This window comes from Symphalangus syndactylus, chromosome 12 (assembly GCF_028878055.3).
Source record: "Symphalangus syndactylus isolate Jambi chromosome 12, NHGRI_mSymSyn1-v2.1_pri, whole genome shotgun sequence".
Taxonomy (NCBI): domain Eukaryota; kingdom Metazoa; phylum Chordata; class Mammalia; order Primates; family Hylobatidae; genus Symphalangus; species Symphalangus syndactylus.
In genome coordinates, this window is record NC_072441.2 from 63205536 (window position 1) to 63222317 (window position 16782).

The following is a 16782-nucleotide window of genomic DNA, read 5'->3' on the forward strand; positions in this document are numbered from 1 at the left end:
GCCCAACCAATATCAGAGGGGGAGGCCAGGATGTGGGGAGGGCTGCTAGTTGTGTGGACTCTGGGAGAAGTCCCAGAGGCAGGGATGAAGAGTGGAGAAATTAGATCAGACTACTTGATAAACGAATTGAGGTTGCAAGAAGTAGCCATTAGGACCAGCTCAAAAGTTGCAAGCAGAGACACAGGAGTGAAGGAAGATGCCTGTAAGTGGTCCGGGAAGGGGAGATGGCACCATGGAACTTGGGGGGTTCTGGAAGCCATGGAGACAGCAGTGTTAGCCCCCAGAATGCAAGAGTGCACTTGAGGTACAGTGAAGAAGGGCTGAGCTTCCTAAGCTCAAAGCTAAAGGAGAAAGCTGGTCTTCTTGTGGTACCCCATTACAGGGCCTAATTTTGAGTTAGACTGTGTCCAGTTGGTCTTCACTATGATATGTTGGTCTGACTGACCTCTCTTGTTGAGTATATCTGCACTCTGAGATTTCTTCACCATGCACTGTGGCATAGTGGAAAGGGCATGAGGCTTGGAGTCACACAGACCTGGGTCCAAATCCCAGCTTGCCATTTTGGGGAAGCCTTTGCTGAACCCTGAGGCTAGGTTACCTGTATTTCCATGGTACCAAATGCTTATCTCCATCTCTGAACTGCACACAGTACAATATGATGAAATTACATACTTCTGAGGCAAACTGTCAAGCTGGTTTTCATTAGGAAGTTGCTGTGCCTAACACTGGCCTCTCTGTAGGATATTATCTTTGCCTCAATATTTCTTCATTGTTGTTGAGAGTCTCAAGGGTAGGGAGCACAATTGTTTTTTCTATAAATACCAAACACCTTGGGCTGTGCCTGGAGCAACTGATTAATGTATGTTCGTGGAACTGAACTGACCGGTGGTGATGTCACCTTTTGGATCCTGGTTTTCTCATTGATAAAATGTGCACAAGCAATAGTGCCCACCCTGGGATTACAGTATGGCCTGAAAGAAATAAGCACTAGAAATGAAAGACCCTGTATAATATCTGGCATGTAAGTAGGTGCTCACATACTCTGGTGAGTCCATGACTTTCTGAGCCTGACATCTTTTAACATCTTGTGGTGGAGAAATTCTCATCCCTTGGGTGAGGGTAGTGGAAATTGACCAGGGGTTCTGGGAGACCTTCTCTTTGGGGTTGCACAAGTTCACTTTGTACTGGACTTTGCTGCCAAGGACCTGAAGCTGTCCTTCTGACTGGAGGGTTCCAGGGGCAGGGAGACTGGTTAGAGGCAGAGATTTGCTCTGGCTTGGGGCTGTGGTGGAGCGGTAAAAGTGGGAACAGGTAGAGGTGGGGACATTTCTCTATCAGAGCCTGAAGGTTTCTCTTGCCATCAGTGGACTTGATTTCTAAGTGCACCCTGAGGATAGAACAAGTGGAAACAAGACTATGCACCAAGAAAGCTGAGGATAGACTTAGAAGAAACTTCCTGATGCTTCTATAAAGTTGGCTCTCTCATTTCTGTCTCAGGAAATTATTTCTAAAATTTAGACAACTCCTGCTAGTTTGGTTCATAGAAATCGTAGCCATGATGACGTCTCTATTATTTTATTTTATTGTTTTCTAAAATACAGGAATACAAGAATATTGTTTTACAAAAGATTCAAACAATGCACACATTAGCAAATAAAGTAAATGGTGAAAGTCCCCTTGGTTCCAAAGCTATCTCTTTCATTCTCACTTCCTTCCAGAGGGACATCACTCTTAACAGTTTGATGTGTACTCTTTCAGGATTTTGCCCATGCATTTACAGGTATATGTACATAAATGAAAACAGATACAAAGCTTTATTTATTTATTTGAGACAGAGTCTGGCTCTGTTGCCTAGTCTGGGGTGCGGTAGCATGATCATGGCTTACTGCAGCTTTGACCTCCTGGGCTCAAGCAGTCCTTCCACCTCAGCCTCCTGAGTAGCTGGGATCACAGGCATGCGCCACCATGCTTGGCTAATTTTTGTATTTTTACTAGAGGCAGGCTTTTGTCATGTTGCTCAGGCTGGTCACAAACTCCTGAGGTCAAGCAATCTGCCCTCCTTGGCTTCCTAAAGTGTTGGGATTACAGACGTAAGCCACCATGCTTGGCTGATACAAAGCTTTTAGACATGAATGGGATCATACTATTTCCATTATTTTGTAGCATGTTTTTCCAAGAAATGCATTTGGAGATCTTTCCATGTATGTACATACAAATAGACCTTAATTTAAAAAATAATGCCTCCATAGTATTATATAATATAAATGGATTATAATTTTAAACAACATTTTTCAAAATCTATTTATTATACTTTAAGTTTTAGGGTACATGTGCACAACGTGCAGGTTAGTTACATATGTATACATGTGCCATGTTGGTGTGCTGCACCCATTAACTCGTCATTAAACATTAGGTATATCTCCCAATGCTATCCCTCCCCCATCCCCCTACCCCACAACAGGCCCCGGTGTGTGATGTTCCGCTTCCTGTGTCCATGTATTCTCATTAAACAACTTTTTATGGGTATTCTGATTACAAGTGAAGTGGAGCATCTTAAAAATGGTTTGTTAGCCATTTAAATTTTATTTTTTCATTTTTAAAACTGAATTGCCTCTTTATAATTTCCGTCCATTTTAATGTACATTGGATGTTTGTTCTTTTATAATTGATTTGAAGTTATTACATAAGGTCCAATATTAATCCTTTTGTGTTAAATACATTACAAATATTTTCTTCCATATTCTTCATTTGCCTTTTAACTTTATTTGTAAATATTTTGTTGTGTAAAAGTTTTCATTTGTAAGTAGTCAAATCTGTCAACTATTTTCCTTATGGCTTTCAGGTATCATGTTTTATTTAGCAAGGCCTCTCTCAGTCCAAGGCTAAAAACAACATTCTCCCATGTTTTTATGTAATATTTTCAAGTTGTTTTCACTTTTGGCTTTTTTACATATCTGATCAATGGTGTGAATCTATTCTTTAATTGTTGTTGGGGCATGTCAGTGCCGCAGGTAGACAAAGGCAAATACTGGTAAAGATAATTCCAAACATCAAAAAATGTTTACCATTGAAATCATGTGATTATAGCGTTTTATATTTTAGAGGGCTAGTTTTTAAAAATGTCAAAATGTAAAAATGTTAAAAATGTCAACATTTAAACAATGAAGAAATATAGGATGTAAAAAATGAAAGTTCCTCAAGCTTCCTTTTCTAATCCTACTTCGATTGAATTGAATTTCTTATGACAAACATGTTTTATAAATGTAGAACATATATTTGTTGGCTATTTGTATTGCCTTTTCTTTTTCTTTCTCACTCTGTCACCCAGGCTGGCGTGCACTGGCGCGATCTCGGCTCACTGCAACCTCTACCTCCCGAGTTCTAGTGATTCTTCTGCCTCAGTTTCCCGAGTAGCTGGGGCTACAGGCACACGCCACCATGCCCAGATAATTTTTGTATTTTTTTTTTAGTAGAGATGGGGTTTCGCCATATTAGCCAAGCTGGTCTCAAACTCCTGACCTTGTGATCCACCCACTTCGGCCTCCCAAAGTGCTGGGATTACAGGCCTGAGCCACCGCACCCGGCCTTGTATTTCTTTTTCTATAAATTACCTCTGTACCCTTTATCCATTTTAAAAATCGAGCTGTCACTTAAAAAAAACTTATTTGATGGCGTTGTTTGCACATTAGGACAGTAACTCTTTGACTGTTATATAAGTTCCAAATAATTTGGAAATTCCAGTCTGTAATGATTGGCTATTAAATTATAACACTGATGATCATCTTTTGGGTTTCTTTCATTCATTTATTTTTGAGGAGCTGCACAATAGAATGGAAAAGAGCACTGAATCAGGAGTAAAAAGAGCTGGGTGTGTGACTTGGTACATCCACAAACTAGCTGTGTAACCTTGTGGATGCTGTTAAAGTCTCTGTGCTTCAGCCTCCCCGCCTGCAATGTAATGTAACAGTGCTCTAAAATCCCTAAATTCTATGGTTTTTGTTATTCAGCCATTGTATCTTTAATGGTCTTCCTTTCTGAACAGAAGTATGGCAGATTCACATCTTGAATTATATGGTGCCCAACCGTATTAGTGATTCTGATTCCCTGGTGAATATGGCAACCAGTGAACTGGGAAGTGGGGGTGAGTATCAGCTAAAGAAACAAAAGCACCAGCCTGGCAGGCAAACAGTTCACAGTCCCCCAGAGATGGCACAGAAGGGCTGTACTACTAGGGGATGGGAGACTTGGCATCTTAGACAAGTCGCTGTCCCTGTCTTGGCCTTGGAATTTTGATCTGGAAAATGGGGCTGGGGAATTGTGGATGACTAAAGATTTCTGAGCTGCCTTCCAGCTCTGCTGTTCTGCTGACTCACATGGCCCATGTGAGTCACAGGTAGGTGCTTCTGTGGTGCCCGGCTGGCTGTTTATCTGGTGGCCTCCCCTCCCCCCCCAGCAGGTGGCCCCTCTCCCACACCCTTTCTAACCCACTGGGCATAATTGCTTTACAACATCCATCTGGCTGCTCTTGGTGTGTCTCTGTGTGAGCAACTCGAGAACAAGACTTTTCAACTTTTAAAAAAAGCCTGATTTAAAAATTCTCTGTTAATTATTAAACATGCTCATTGTAGGGAAAAACAAAATTCATAAAGCAGATAAAGAATTCTAATAAATCTGAGACATCTACTGTTAGCTTTTTGTTATCTTTTCTTTTAGTCTCTTCTCTGGATTTGCTTTTTTTTTTTTTTTTTTACTATATACACAATTTTGTATCCTGAATTTTTCACTTAAAACTCTCCATAAACATCATTTAAGGTCACTAATATCAGACAAGAAACATTTTATTGTTTAAAAGTATCTTTGCCTGTGTATGTCATTTTTGTCCCCAGAACAATGTTAGGAGGCATTGGGGAAGAGTAGGTGTGACTATTCCTAATGTGGAGGTGAAAAGTGAAGAGTAAAGCAATAAAATAGAGCTGTGCCAGGGTCATGGAGCTAGCTAGCTGCAAGGCGGAGCGGCTGTACCACTGACATTTGCATTGGGCATTATAGTTTACTGTATTTTCACACTTATTCACTTCTTTCAATAATTCTGTAAGGAACGTGGCCAGAAATCACCATCCCCTTTAATGGCGCTAACTGAGTTGCAGATCATTGAGTGATCTGCCCAAGGACGTAGAGAGTCAGTGGCAGGACCAGGATTCAAACTCGCATTTCCTGACTCCAGGTTTAGTGATCGTCTTGCATTCCCAGGTAAGAACTCTTTCCACTGAAGTCCCAATGCAAAACGAAACTTGAGTGATGCTAGTGGGCAGAAAGATTTCAGAAATGAGAGTTCAGGGTTGTTGCTAGAGGGAAAGCTGATCCTCTAATCAATCCAGACATCATTTATTTATAACCATAGAAGCTCAAAGAAGGTGCACATCAGCAGAGGTGGAGGAGGGAGAGGAAGCAACAGAACTCATCTCAGAAGGAGTCAAGTGGAGTTCTGATGTGGGGGTGGGGGTGACTGGGCATGGGGATCGGGAGGGGAGAGGGTGGATAAAACTGGGGGGAGGGGGCCGGGGAGGGCCCCTCCTGGCACCCGTCCTGGCAGAAAGTGCTTCTCCTGGATCGATGGAGAATCCTTCTTCCTCTGTCCCTCTGTATTATGTTCTTTAAAAGAAATGTGATTTAGCTGCTTCTCTTGCCCAGCCCTTGACTCCACTGGACAGAAACAACCTGAAAAAACTGCTCTGTTGGCCAGAACAAAGGATGGGTTTGGTGTTTCTTTAGAAAGCACTGGTCTCAGCTTGATTTTTCCAGGGCTGACCTGTCCAGTCTGCTTTTTTAACAGCATTGAAACTGTTCAGTCCTCTGGGTTGGGCCCTCAGAGAAGAGGGCTGCAAGGGTTATCCCATAGAAACGGATCTGCCCAGTCACTGATCCAAGGCAGCAGATGGGCTGCAAAGAGATGTGGAAGAGCTGCCCCAAGGATAAGGAGGCCTGGGTTTCCATCCAGCTTGGCCACTGCACACTGTGTGCTTTTGGGTGGGTCATCATCTCTGATAAGCCCTCAGTTTCCTTATCTTAAAAGTGAAGGGGTTGGAGTAGAATCATCAAATAGACTCTAGAGTTTATTTCAAATAGACTCCAGGGTCTATTTTGGTTCTGGTGTCCCTTGATTCACTTAGAGACAGTATAGCTTAGAGGACAAGCCTGTGGACTCTAGAGGAAGAACTAGAGCTAGACGGCCTGGCTTGAATCCTGGTTCCGTCACTAGCCGTCTGTATGACTTGGTGAGAGTGAGTCACTCAGCCTCTTCTGCCTCTATTTTCTCACCTGTACAATGGGGCCAGTTCCTACCTTACTACATTGTTAGGATGATTAAGTGGGTTAATTTGGTGAAACACTTGGAAGGGTAACTGCCACATGGTAAGTGCTTTCTAAATGTTTGCTAAATAAATATGTATTATTGTTAAGTTTGGGGCAGGTGGGAGTGGGTACCAGATTGTGATCCTCCCACCTGGAAGGTGCACAGCTTGTAGATGTAATAGGGGTTCACAGTTGTTTCTTCCTCTCTGAGGATGGCTGAGATTCCACAGGGCGAGACAGTGTTGATTAGTTGCTCTGCACAGCCAACTTTCTCAGAAAATAATGACAGCAACTAACTTGGAGGCTTCCAGGGAGCCTGCTTCCTACATTATTTTATGAAATCCTTCCTCAACCCTGCAAGGCACTTGGTTATCACCCCTAGCTCCCAGGTAAAAGCCAGAGGTTCATGGAGGTGCACTTCTTGAAGTGGTGGCACCAGGACCCAGTTTGTTCTCTCTGCCTCTGTAGCACAGATCTGGGCAAAAGCCTTCTGCCCAGTGGGAGATCCATACTTAAGGTCACCTTGTTGAGCACAGAGTGGCCAAGGCTGAGAGCGAGGACTGACCATGAGCCAGGCCAGGGGACTTGGGTGCTTTTAAAAATTGATTTGTACTGATCATATAGAAAAAATGTACAAACTTACCAAGCTTTTAAAACTCAATCCCTTACTGTTGAACATTTAGGCTATTTTCAATGTTAAGATATCATTATGTGCATATTAAACTAGTAAAACATAATTATTTCAGAACTTTAGAAGCAGTTACATGTATCTGTTGATGAGGGCTCCATAAATTGGTTCAGTTTTTCAAGAGAGCAATCCAGTAATATTTAAGAGCTATAAAGTTATTCCTACCTTTTGACCTGAGAATTCCACTTCTGAGAATATACTCCAAGGAAATACCCCAAAAGAGAAAAAAGAAAGTAATTTTGTATTTACTTGTTCTTAGAAATGCTATTTTTAAAAATTGGAAGCAACCCAACTGCTCAACCATTGGGGTTTGGTTTGAAACTCACAGTCTATTTGGATTCTAGAACATGATAGAGCTATTAAGAATGACAAATATGGGAACTATGTCAAGGCATGGACAAATGTGTACATATAAAACAATAAGTGGCAAAGGGGCTAAGTAGTATGTATTTTCTGATGACAACTATGCAAAACATAGACCTATATTTGTTCAATGAATTGATGAAGATGAGATGCAAGTTGCCGTAGGTTTGAATATTTATCAAATGTTTTTTGCTTATAATAATAAAATGGATTCTTTTATACTCATAGATGAACAGAACTAGCTACAAAATTTGCAGGCCCCAGTGCAAAAGGACCATGTAGTGCTCCTTTTTCAAAAACTAATAATTTCAAGATGGCAATTGCAGAGCTGTAAGCCAAGAGTGGGCCCTTCTGACCATGAGGCCCTGTGCAACTGCTCTGTACATCCAAGCCCTAGCTAGAGCTGTCAGTCCAATCTGCCCACTTCACCAGTGAGCAAACTGAGCTTATGAGCTTGAGTTCTGCTTAGAAAACTCAGAAGCATCTACAATCCTGAGTTCTCCAAGCTTGGAATTAGTGCTGAGGTTACTGAACATTCAGAGGTTGGATCTAGATAGGATGTAGTCACAGATCTTTGTCCATTTATTTGTCCCTAGGTTTTGCTGCTCTAGCTGGAGAGTCAATTGTACTTCATCCATTCTTCTATCTATTTATCAAACATTTATGTACTGGGCAGTCTTCTCACTGATGAGGCTACAGAGGGCTCAGAACAGGAGCTTAGGGTTTAGTTGCAAAGACAGGTAAAGAAGATACATGTTTACAGGGCACTTTGGTAAAAGCTATGGTAGGTTTGAATTAATGGTTTAGAAAGCACAGAGGTGTAGCTGAGGAAGGGGCAGCTTTTCTGGCATCGAGGACTGGCAGCTGAGTTTTGAGAAAGCCATGTCTTAATAAAGAAGGTGAAGGATAGCTAGGCAGAAGAAAACATGTTCTACAAAGCCCAAGCAAAGACAATGTGGAGATCTCTGAGTAATGACTTGTTGGAGCAATATCACACGATTGGTTAATATGGAGACAAGCCAACTAAAACTCCAAAGTCTTTGCCTGAAGAATCTCTTAAGATGGACTGTGACATCTGTTCTGGGTCATGCCCTCTCAGGTTTGATCAGCATGCTGTCCATGTCCTGATCCAAATCGTCAGTGGGAATGCTGATCAGGACAGCGTCAACACTGGGTGCTATTGCAGCCTCCCTGACCACCCTTCATTGAGAGTTCTTGAAGTTGTCCACAGGTCTGTGAGAGAAGCTCTGCTGCATGCCTTCCTGATATCAGAACATACTGATTCTTCTGGCCCATCACAAGATAACCTTGGTAGTTAGGCAGTGTTGTTTTCTGAGACCCTATTTGGTTTCTAGTAGATGCTTCTTACTGTTCTGAAAGCCCACATGCATAGTAGCTGAGGACATGAACTGGAAATCGTCCATAGCGAGTTCAGAAACAAAATAGACCGCCCTCCCTTCCTTCCCTGACTCTGCACCATGCAGTGTCCTGGCTACATGCTTGTCCTTGGCCCAAACTTCAGTGTCACCAGATCCCCCTAGTATGGGAAGCCCCAGGTTCTCCAAGACTCAGTCATGACCTTGACCACTGACCTCCCCAGATGGGCTCGTGCAAATCCTTAGGGAAGCTGGAACCAGATAGTGACCACGGGACTATTCCATTTACCTTTTCCTAGAGACATCACATATTGTTCTTTACTTACTCAGCTGAGTTTGTGCTTGCTATTCAGTTTTAAAAATTAATTACCTTTTGTATTTACATGTAAATAGCTAGTTTTAAAAGATTTCCTTTTGAGATGGAGTCTTGGTATGTTGGCTATGCTGGTCTTGGAGTCCTGGGCTCAAACGATTCTCCAGCCTCAGCCTCCCAAGTAGCTGGGATTACAGGCCTGCACCACTGCCCCCAGCTTGTAAAATAAAATATTTGATTGAGAAAAAAATCACCCTATTCATATTACCTGAAAGGAATCATCATTAAAAATCTATGGTGACTATTTTGGTCATGTCTTTATGTGTATATGCATAGAGAGGAGTAGATGGATGGGCACAAAGAGATAGAGAGAGAAATAATATCACCAGGATGGAATCACACCATATGTAGCATTTTAACTAAAACGTAGTGAATTTAATTTAACTGAAAGCTTTACTAGGATAATAGGAAACTCAAGGAATTGACATGGAATTTCTGAACATCAGATAAATGTTTTTTTCACAAGAAATATTAGTTCCTAAAATAGCCTTCAGAGTTAAGAGAAAATAAGCATTAAGAGAGTAGAATAAATTTTCAGTGAAATTTCAAATTGTAGACACTATCTAATGACTCTCTGCTATGAAAGTGAGTAAATTAGCATGTTGCTCTTTCCCCTCTCCTCCTCCACAACACAAAATATTTATTAAATGCATTACTTTCACATTGTCCAAAGTAATAACATTTACTTTCTGTTCTATGTAAATCTTTATGGACTGTGGACTATGGAATGCTTAATACTAGTTGTTGTTGGTTTTTGTAAACCACAAATTTGATCTTCAAGTTATTTTGATTTACTATTTGGTTGGCTAGATTTATAGTCAAATAATTTTTTCTAGGAGTCTTCTTATTTTGCACGTGTGATGATATCTGTCCACTGGCTTTACACTTGAAGGTGACATGCCTGTTTAAGCTATGCTTTTCTTCTCTTGGAATGTTGTAGGCATCATTTCCCTGTCTTTGGGACTGTGTTGTTAAGGGAAAGTCTGAGGCATTTCCTCTGAGATAGCTAATGGGCTGGGCACAGTACACATGACCAAAGCTCAACTCCCCAAAACGATTCCTCCATCATTTCCCAATACAACAAATGGCACCACCATTCACCCAGTTGTCCAGGCCAAACCCTTAGAATTATCCTTTCTCTCATATCTTACTTTCAGTCCTTCAGCAAAAAGGGTGACTCTATCTTCAAAATATATCTAGATTCTCACCACTTCACATTTCCTCCACTGATTCCACCCTAGCATGAGCCATCACACTTCTCTCTTGCACTGTTGTAATTACTTCCTAACAGACTTCTTGCTTCTGTTTCATCCAATTCTGTTCTATCCTATCCTATCCTATCCTATCCTGTCCTGTCCTGTCCTGTCCTGTCCTGTCCTGTCCTGTCCTGTCCCGTCCCGTCCCGTCCCGTCCCGTCCCGTCTCATCCCATCCCACCACATCCATCCTATTGAATTTTATTCTACAGGTAATTCATACAATACCAAGTTATTCTTTTAAAATTACATCATGCCACTCCCCAGTTCTCAGCCCTGTAATGGTTTTCTATCACATTTAGCGTTTATATCCTAGAAGACTTTACAAGATCTTGCCCAGATGACTTCTCTGACATCATTTCTACCACTCACTCACTCACTCACTCACTCACTCACTCACTCACTCACTCACTGTGTTCTAGCCACAGTCTTCTTGTTGTTCTTCAGCCTTTATGAAGATTCCCACCTCAGGATCTTTGCACTTGATTTTTTTTTTTTCTGGGGTGCTCTACCTTTCAGATATCCTTATGGCTCCTTCTTCACATCTTCGGACCTCTGTTTAAAGCGACTTTATCAGGGAGATCTTTTCTGACCACCTATAAAAATAAAATGTCTTTACCAGTCTTAATCCCCACATCCTGGCTTATCATTCTTCATAACTCATACCATAACTGATAAATGTTTTTTATTGACTGTCCTTTTGCCAGAATTTAAGCTCCATGAAATTAGGGACTTTGCTTTATTTATCACTCTGGCACCTAACACAGTGCCTGGCACATTGTAGGTGCACCATATGTATTGGTTAAACTAATGAGTTAACTAACAAAATAATATTTTTCACATTATATTTAACCTTTTTTCTTTTCTAATGTCCCTGTGATTCTTTCTTTATCCTTGAAGTTGAATACTTTCAGCAAAACATTTTGATATAGATTGTTCTTCACAGATTTTTTGTTTCCTAAAGCACTGTGTACCCTTTTTGACATGCAGGCTTTTCAGGAATGTTTTCTTTTACTTTAGAGTGTCTTCGAATACTTAATCTATCCTGTTATCTGTTCCCTTCTCCACAAACAGCAATGCTATTGACTCCGGATCTTCTTTGTCATTTGCATTTTTAATGTTTTGTGCAATATTTTCATATCTTTATTCTTTTCTTTATTGTTTTATAATTTCTTCTATCCTGTCTACCATGTTGTTGACAGCATTTTAGTTATGTGTATTCTATGTTTTTCACCTTTACAATATTTTTATTTTTCTTTCACTTGTTTCCTGAACTCTGCTAGCTTATTTTTCCTTTTATTACTTATAGTCTCTTCTTTTTGTTTTTAAAAGCATTTTATTAGATTTAGTTTTCTAAATTGACATGCAGTAAAATTCACTCTCTGTGGATTACAGATCTATGAATCTTGGCAAATGCATAGAGTTGTATACCTACCACAACGGTCCAGATGCAGAATAGTTCCATCACCCTGAATAATCCCTTTTGTGATCCTTTTGTAGCTGATTCCTCCCCTACTGCTATCTGTAATCCCTGGAAACCACTGATCTGTTCTCTAACCCCATAATTTTGCCTTTTCCAGAAACTTCTATAAATAAAAGGATATATTATATGCTTCTATAAATATAAGGATATATTTTGGATCTGGCTTCCTTCATTTAGCAAAATGCACTTGAGATTCATCCATGTCATTGTGTGTATACATCGTTCATTACATTTTATTGCTGAATGGTACTCTATTGTTTGGGTGTTCCAGTTTGTTTATCCAGTGACTAAGTTACTCAAGGACATCTGCATTGTTTCCAGTTTTTAGTGATTATGGTAAAGCTGCTATAAACATTCATGTAATGTTTTCTTTTGTGAACACAAGTTTTTGTTTCTCTTGGATAATTATCTAAGAGTAGAATTACTAGGTTATATACTACATATATGTTTCCCTTTATAAGCAACTATTAAATAGTTTTCCACAGTGGCTGTAGAAATTTGAGGCCAGTAGCTCTGCATTCTCACTAGTACTTGCTATTGTCTGGAGTTTTTATTTTAACCATTTTAATAGGTGTTTAGTGGTCCTCATTATGGTTTTAATTTGCCTTTCTTTAACGTCCCTATTTTCCACCCATATGTCTTTTTCGATAAAGTGTCTGTTCAAATATTTTGCCCATTTTGGGAAAAAGTTGTTTGTTTTCTTAGTGTTGAGTGTTGTTCTTTATATATACTGAATACAAGTCCTTTGTCAGATACGTAATTTACAATATTAAGTTGCCATTACTTTCAAAGGCAAAAACCGTAGTTACTTTTGTACCAACCTGATATTTTTCTTCCAGTATGTGATTTGTCTTTTCATTCTCTTAACAGTCCCTTTTGCAGAGCAAAAGTTCTTAATTTGGACAAAGTTCCATTTATCATTTTAAAAAAGTGGATTGTGCTTTTGTGTCATCTCTAAGAACTCTTTACCCAAGGTCATAATGATTTTTCTCCCCAGTTTTCTTTTAGAAGTTTTATGTTTTACCTTAAGGACTATGATACATTTTGAGTTAAATTTTGTATTCATTGTGAGGGTTCATGAGTGTTCTGAGGGGGTTTGCTTGAGACTAGGTTGTAGGCCTTCCCTGGCCACATGGGGCTTTTTCTAGGGGTCTAAGGAGGACAGAGAGAAGAAATCAGATCTCCATGCCAGACACCCTGAGGGGTATGCGTGGCTCTAACTCTCTCACTATTGGACATGACACCTGGGAGTGGAACACTGTCTCCAGAAAGCCTCAGCAAAGTGAGAGCTTGGGGTGGGCATAAGAACAGAGTATCAAGGAGTGTTTGTCCAGGAAAGCAGCTGTGGGTGTGAGATCTGATGGGATCTCACACCCACAGACCTGGGATTTTAGAGGGATAAGCTATTGAAAATAATAGCAAAAACAATAGGGGCTATCTTTTACTAAACAGTTAGGACAGCAACTTTATATACATACTTTCTAAGCCTTACAGGCACCTGGCAAGGAGAGAGTTATCCCTTTTGTACAAATGTGGGAACCAAAGTTCAGAGAAGTTGTCTGTTCAAGGCCACACAGCTATTGATTGGGAGGCCGTGATTTAAACCCAGGCTGGAAGCTAAAGCTGGTTCTCTGTCTACTCCAACAGCTGCCCTGCATGACTCAGGGCTCAGGGGACACTGGGTGGAGGTGGGAAAAGGGCAAGGAGGGAGGAAGGCTGAAGTTTGCTCAAAGACAGGCTCCTATGAGGCCAAAGGACAATCACCTCTTGGATGAGGGGCTGGGAGAATCCCTGGAATTGTTCTCCCTGTGATGCTTTATGAAACAGTGTATGTAACTTCTCACTTACGGAAGAAGCAAGAGCAGAGGACTGGACAAAATGGCCCCAGTGGACACTGAAGGAGAACCTCAGGGATACAGCCTTGTGGAGCCATGTGTGCCTGCTGTCCTAGGTGTTTCCTCCCAAGGCTGACTTGGCATTTTTAGGCCAGTCCCAGCCTGAGAAGCTATCTGGCTGACTAGGTGACCAACAGACAAGTTCCTTCCCACCTAGGCGGGTACCCATGTCTCCCCTTGGCGTCTCAGGCAGGGCACAGCCCACAGAAGCCCCACCCATCATTGACTATCTGTCACACTGAGGAATATCTACAGGGTCTGGCAGGCGGGCGGGAAGTGCCTGTCCTAAGAGAATGGGGCCTAGAGTCTGGGAGAGGTGGTCTTGACAAAAGATAACAATTCTGTGCCATTCTGCTGTTCTGTGTAAAGATCTTTTTCCATCTCCCAAATAAGGGGACTCTTTGGCCTAGGTCACAGAGCTATTCATGGAAGGTAGGCAATGTGCCAGAGTTCCAGGCAGGCACCATTTTTGCTCTGTAAATAAATGCAGTGGAGCCACTGCCTCTGCCCCCAGGGGACCAGCAGTCCAGTATGCTTCCAAGCGGGGCTCCCGGAGAGGTGGAAGCAGAGCCCCAAGGGCCAGAGAGGCGGAGAACCTGCAGGCTACTCATACCAACCTCAGGTAGCCTCTGGCAAGGGTTCTGCCACCCTTGTTCAGTCCTTTGTCCACCCTTCCCTGAGAGCAGCAATAAAAAGAGGGGCTATAAATGTGCCCTTGGCTTGGCCTCGGCTCCTGAGTGTGAGGATCCAGGTGACAGTGTCTCAGGGAGCCTGGCCAGCCCAGGCCTGACTTGGGGGAATGCCGGACAACACAGAGGAACTGCAGCCATCCCTACAACAATAGGGTCTCTCCTTAGCCTAAAAAGACAGAAGCTGAGGGGAGAGGAAGTGAGAAACCAGTCAGTGAATTCAGGAAGGGTCTGAGCAGCATGAACACGCTTGGCCCTGAGGTTATCCTCTAGGATCCTGCAATGAGAGGCAGTAGGGCTGTGGTGAGGACCAGCCCCAGCTCCCCTTTATTAGCTGGGCAAGTTACATAAACACTCCAAGCCTCAGTTTCCTCTGCTGTAAAGTTTCAAGGTTTTTGGGAGAAGTGGTTGACATATGAGAAGTGTTTAACATACTGTCTGGCACACAATAAGTGCTCAATAATTGTAGCAATGAGCTTCATCATCATCATCATCATCATCATCCTCATTGTTTGATACTTTAATTAATGCACTGGGAATCAAAATACTTAGATTTGAGACTACTTCAAACATGTAGTTATTATGTGACCTTGGTGAGGTTATTTGACCATTATGAGCATCAGTTTCCTAACCTCTAAAATAGGGTCAATAACAATATTTGTCAGAAGATTGGTGGGGTAACTAAACATTTAGCACCTGGCACAGCGTAGGCCCCAAATACACTTAATTAGAATGAGGAGACTCCTATAAAGCTTAAGAAGGACAGCTTAGGACCCTTCCTGCAAAGAAGTATGATTTTTGTGGCAGGGAGCCACTTCATGGGATGGATCACCTCAGGAGATGATCTTGATTAGTGCCTTCCCCAGGAGTATTTCAGTTGCAAGGGAATAAATCCAACCTAGACCAGCTTGAGAAAATAGGGAAACCTAAGGGAGTTCAGATGGGCTTCAGGCACGATTGGATCCAGACGTTTCAATAATGGCATTAGTACACGGTCTCTTCATGTCGAGCTCTCTTTTCCATTGTGCCAACTTCTTTCTCAGCCAGTCTTTCTCCTCGTGGTGGCAAAGCTAGCCACTGTCCACACCGGCTTGCATCATTCCACAGCTGCTTCAGAGAAAAGAGCAACACCCTTTCCCCCTGGGCATGCATCTCACTCTCCTGATGACATGACTACCCCTGAACCTCCAACCAGATTCCATGCAGGTCACATGCCCAGCCCTGCGGCTGGGTCTTAGGGCCCTTTGATTGACAGCTCCATTGGAATCAATGCAGGGGGACTGTTCCCATAAAACAAAGAAGGGCGCTGTTACCAGAAGAAGAGAGAAGGCTCGCTGGGCAGGCAGATTGCAATAGCTGTCAACTAGAGTTAAAAATATGCTCTAAGTAAATCCCTGGATGACCTAACGCATCATCTTAATGGGCTGTTGTGGGGAGTGAGGATGCTTGCAAGATTTCATTCTGTCGGTCACTCACTGCCCAGCCAGGGAAGGATTCGTGAACTGGATCTCCATTGATCTGTTTTGTCCTTTGCACATGGCCAGTCCCCAGCTTGCCTCCAGACCACACCCACAGTCTCACCCCCACCTTCAAGGTAGCCTTGGAGGCCAGACTTCTCCCCTTGAGCTAAGGTGGTCCAGGAAGCATGAGGATCTGAGGGCTGAACATTCATTCCTTGCTTAAATGAGTGCTGGGAGGGGATAGAGCAAAATACAGATGGCCCTGAGAAGAACCCTGGACATGGAATCAGAAGCCAAGGGTCTGATGCTGGCCCTGTTCCCTGCCAGCTGTATGACCTTGGACCATGCCACTGCCCTCAGCATCCTCTTCTGCCAAAGGAGGGGCTGGGCTAGATGGTCTCTGACGTCTCTTCCAGTGCTGACATTCTGGGACTCTGTGAATGTTATTAAATTCATGAATCGGCTTCTTTGCCTGGAACAAGTCAGCTTAAAATACATGCAAATTGCACTAAGTATAGCTGTTCCCTTGCTGAGGAGGCAGCCTGGCATATTTACATAGTTTGAAATTGGCTGCTGCATGCACAGGGTGGGGGAGCACTGACAGGCTCTGGGGCTGGGCCAGCAGCCACGGCCTCTAATGCAAGTGGGGTCCCAGACCTTTCTCAGCTTGGAGTCCTGAGATTCATTAGCAGGGAAGGGGATGAGAGCTGCTCTGTACTAGAGTCTGGATATGTCAGGATCCTTTCTGGGTGCTTGCTTTCTATTATCTTATTTAATCCTCACAGCAGTCCTTGAAAGCAAGTATTACTGTTGCTTTTTAACCAATGAGAAAACCGAGGCCTCGAGTTT

General features: G+C 42.3%; 1 protein-coding gene across 1 annotated transcript in view; it reads right to left on the reverse strand.

The window, feature by feature from the left end:
• Positions 1 to 1214: 1214 nt before the first annotated feature.
• The window catches only part of KCNA2 (potassium voltage-gated channel subfamily A member 2), a 64056-nt gene continuing 48488 nt past the window's right edge, over positions 1215 to 16782 (reverse strand). The window contains exon 3 of the transcript XR_010117379.1: positions 1215 to 11002. The gene's annotated coding sequence lies outside the window, so the exon portion shown is untranslated. The remainder of the gene's footprint in view (positions 11003 to 16782) is intronic.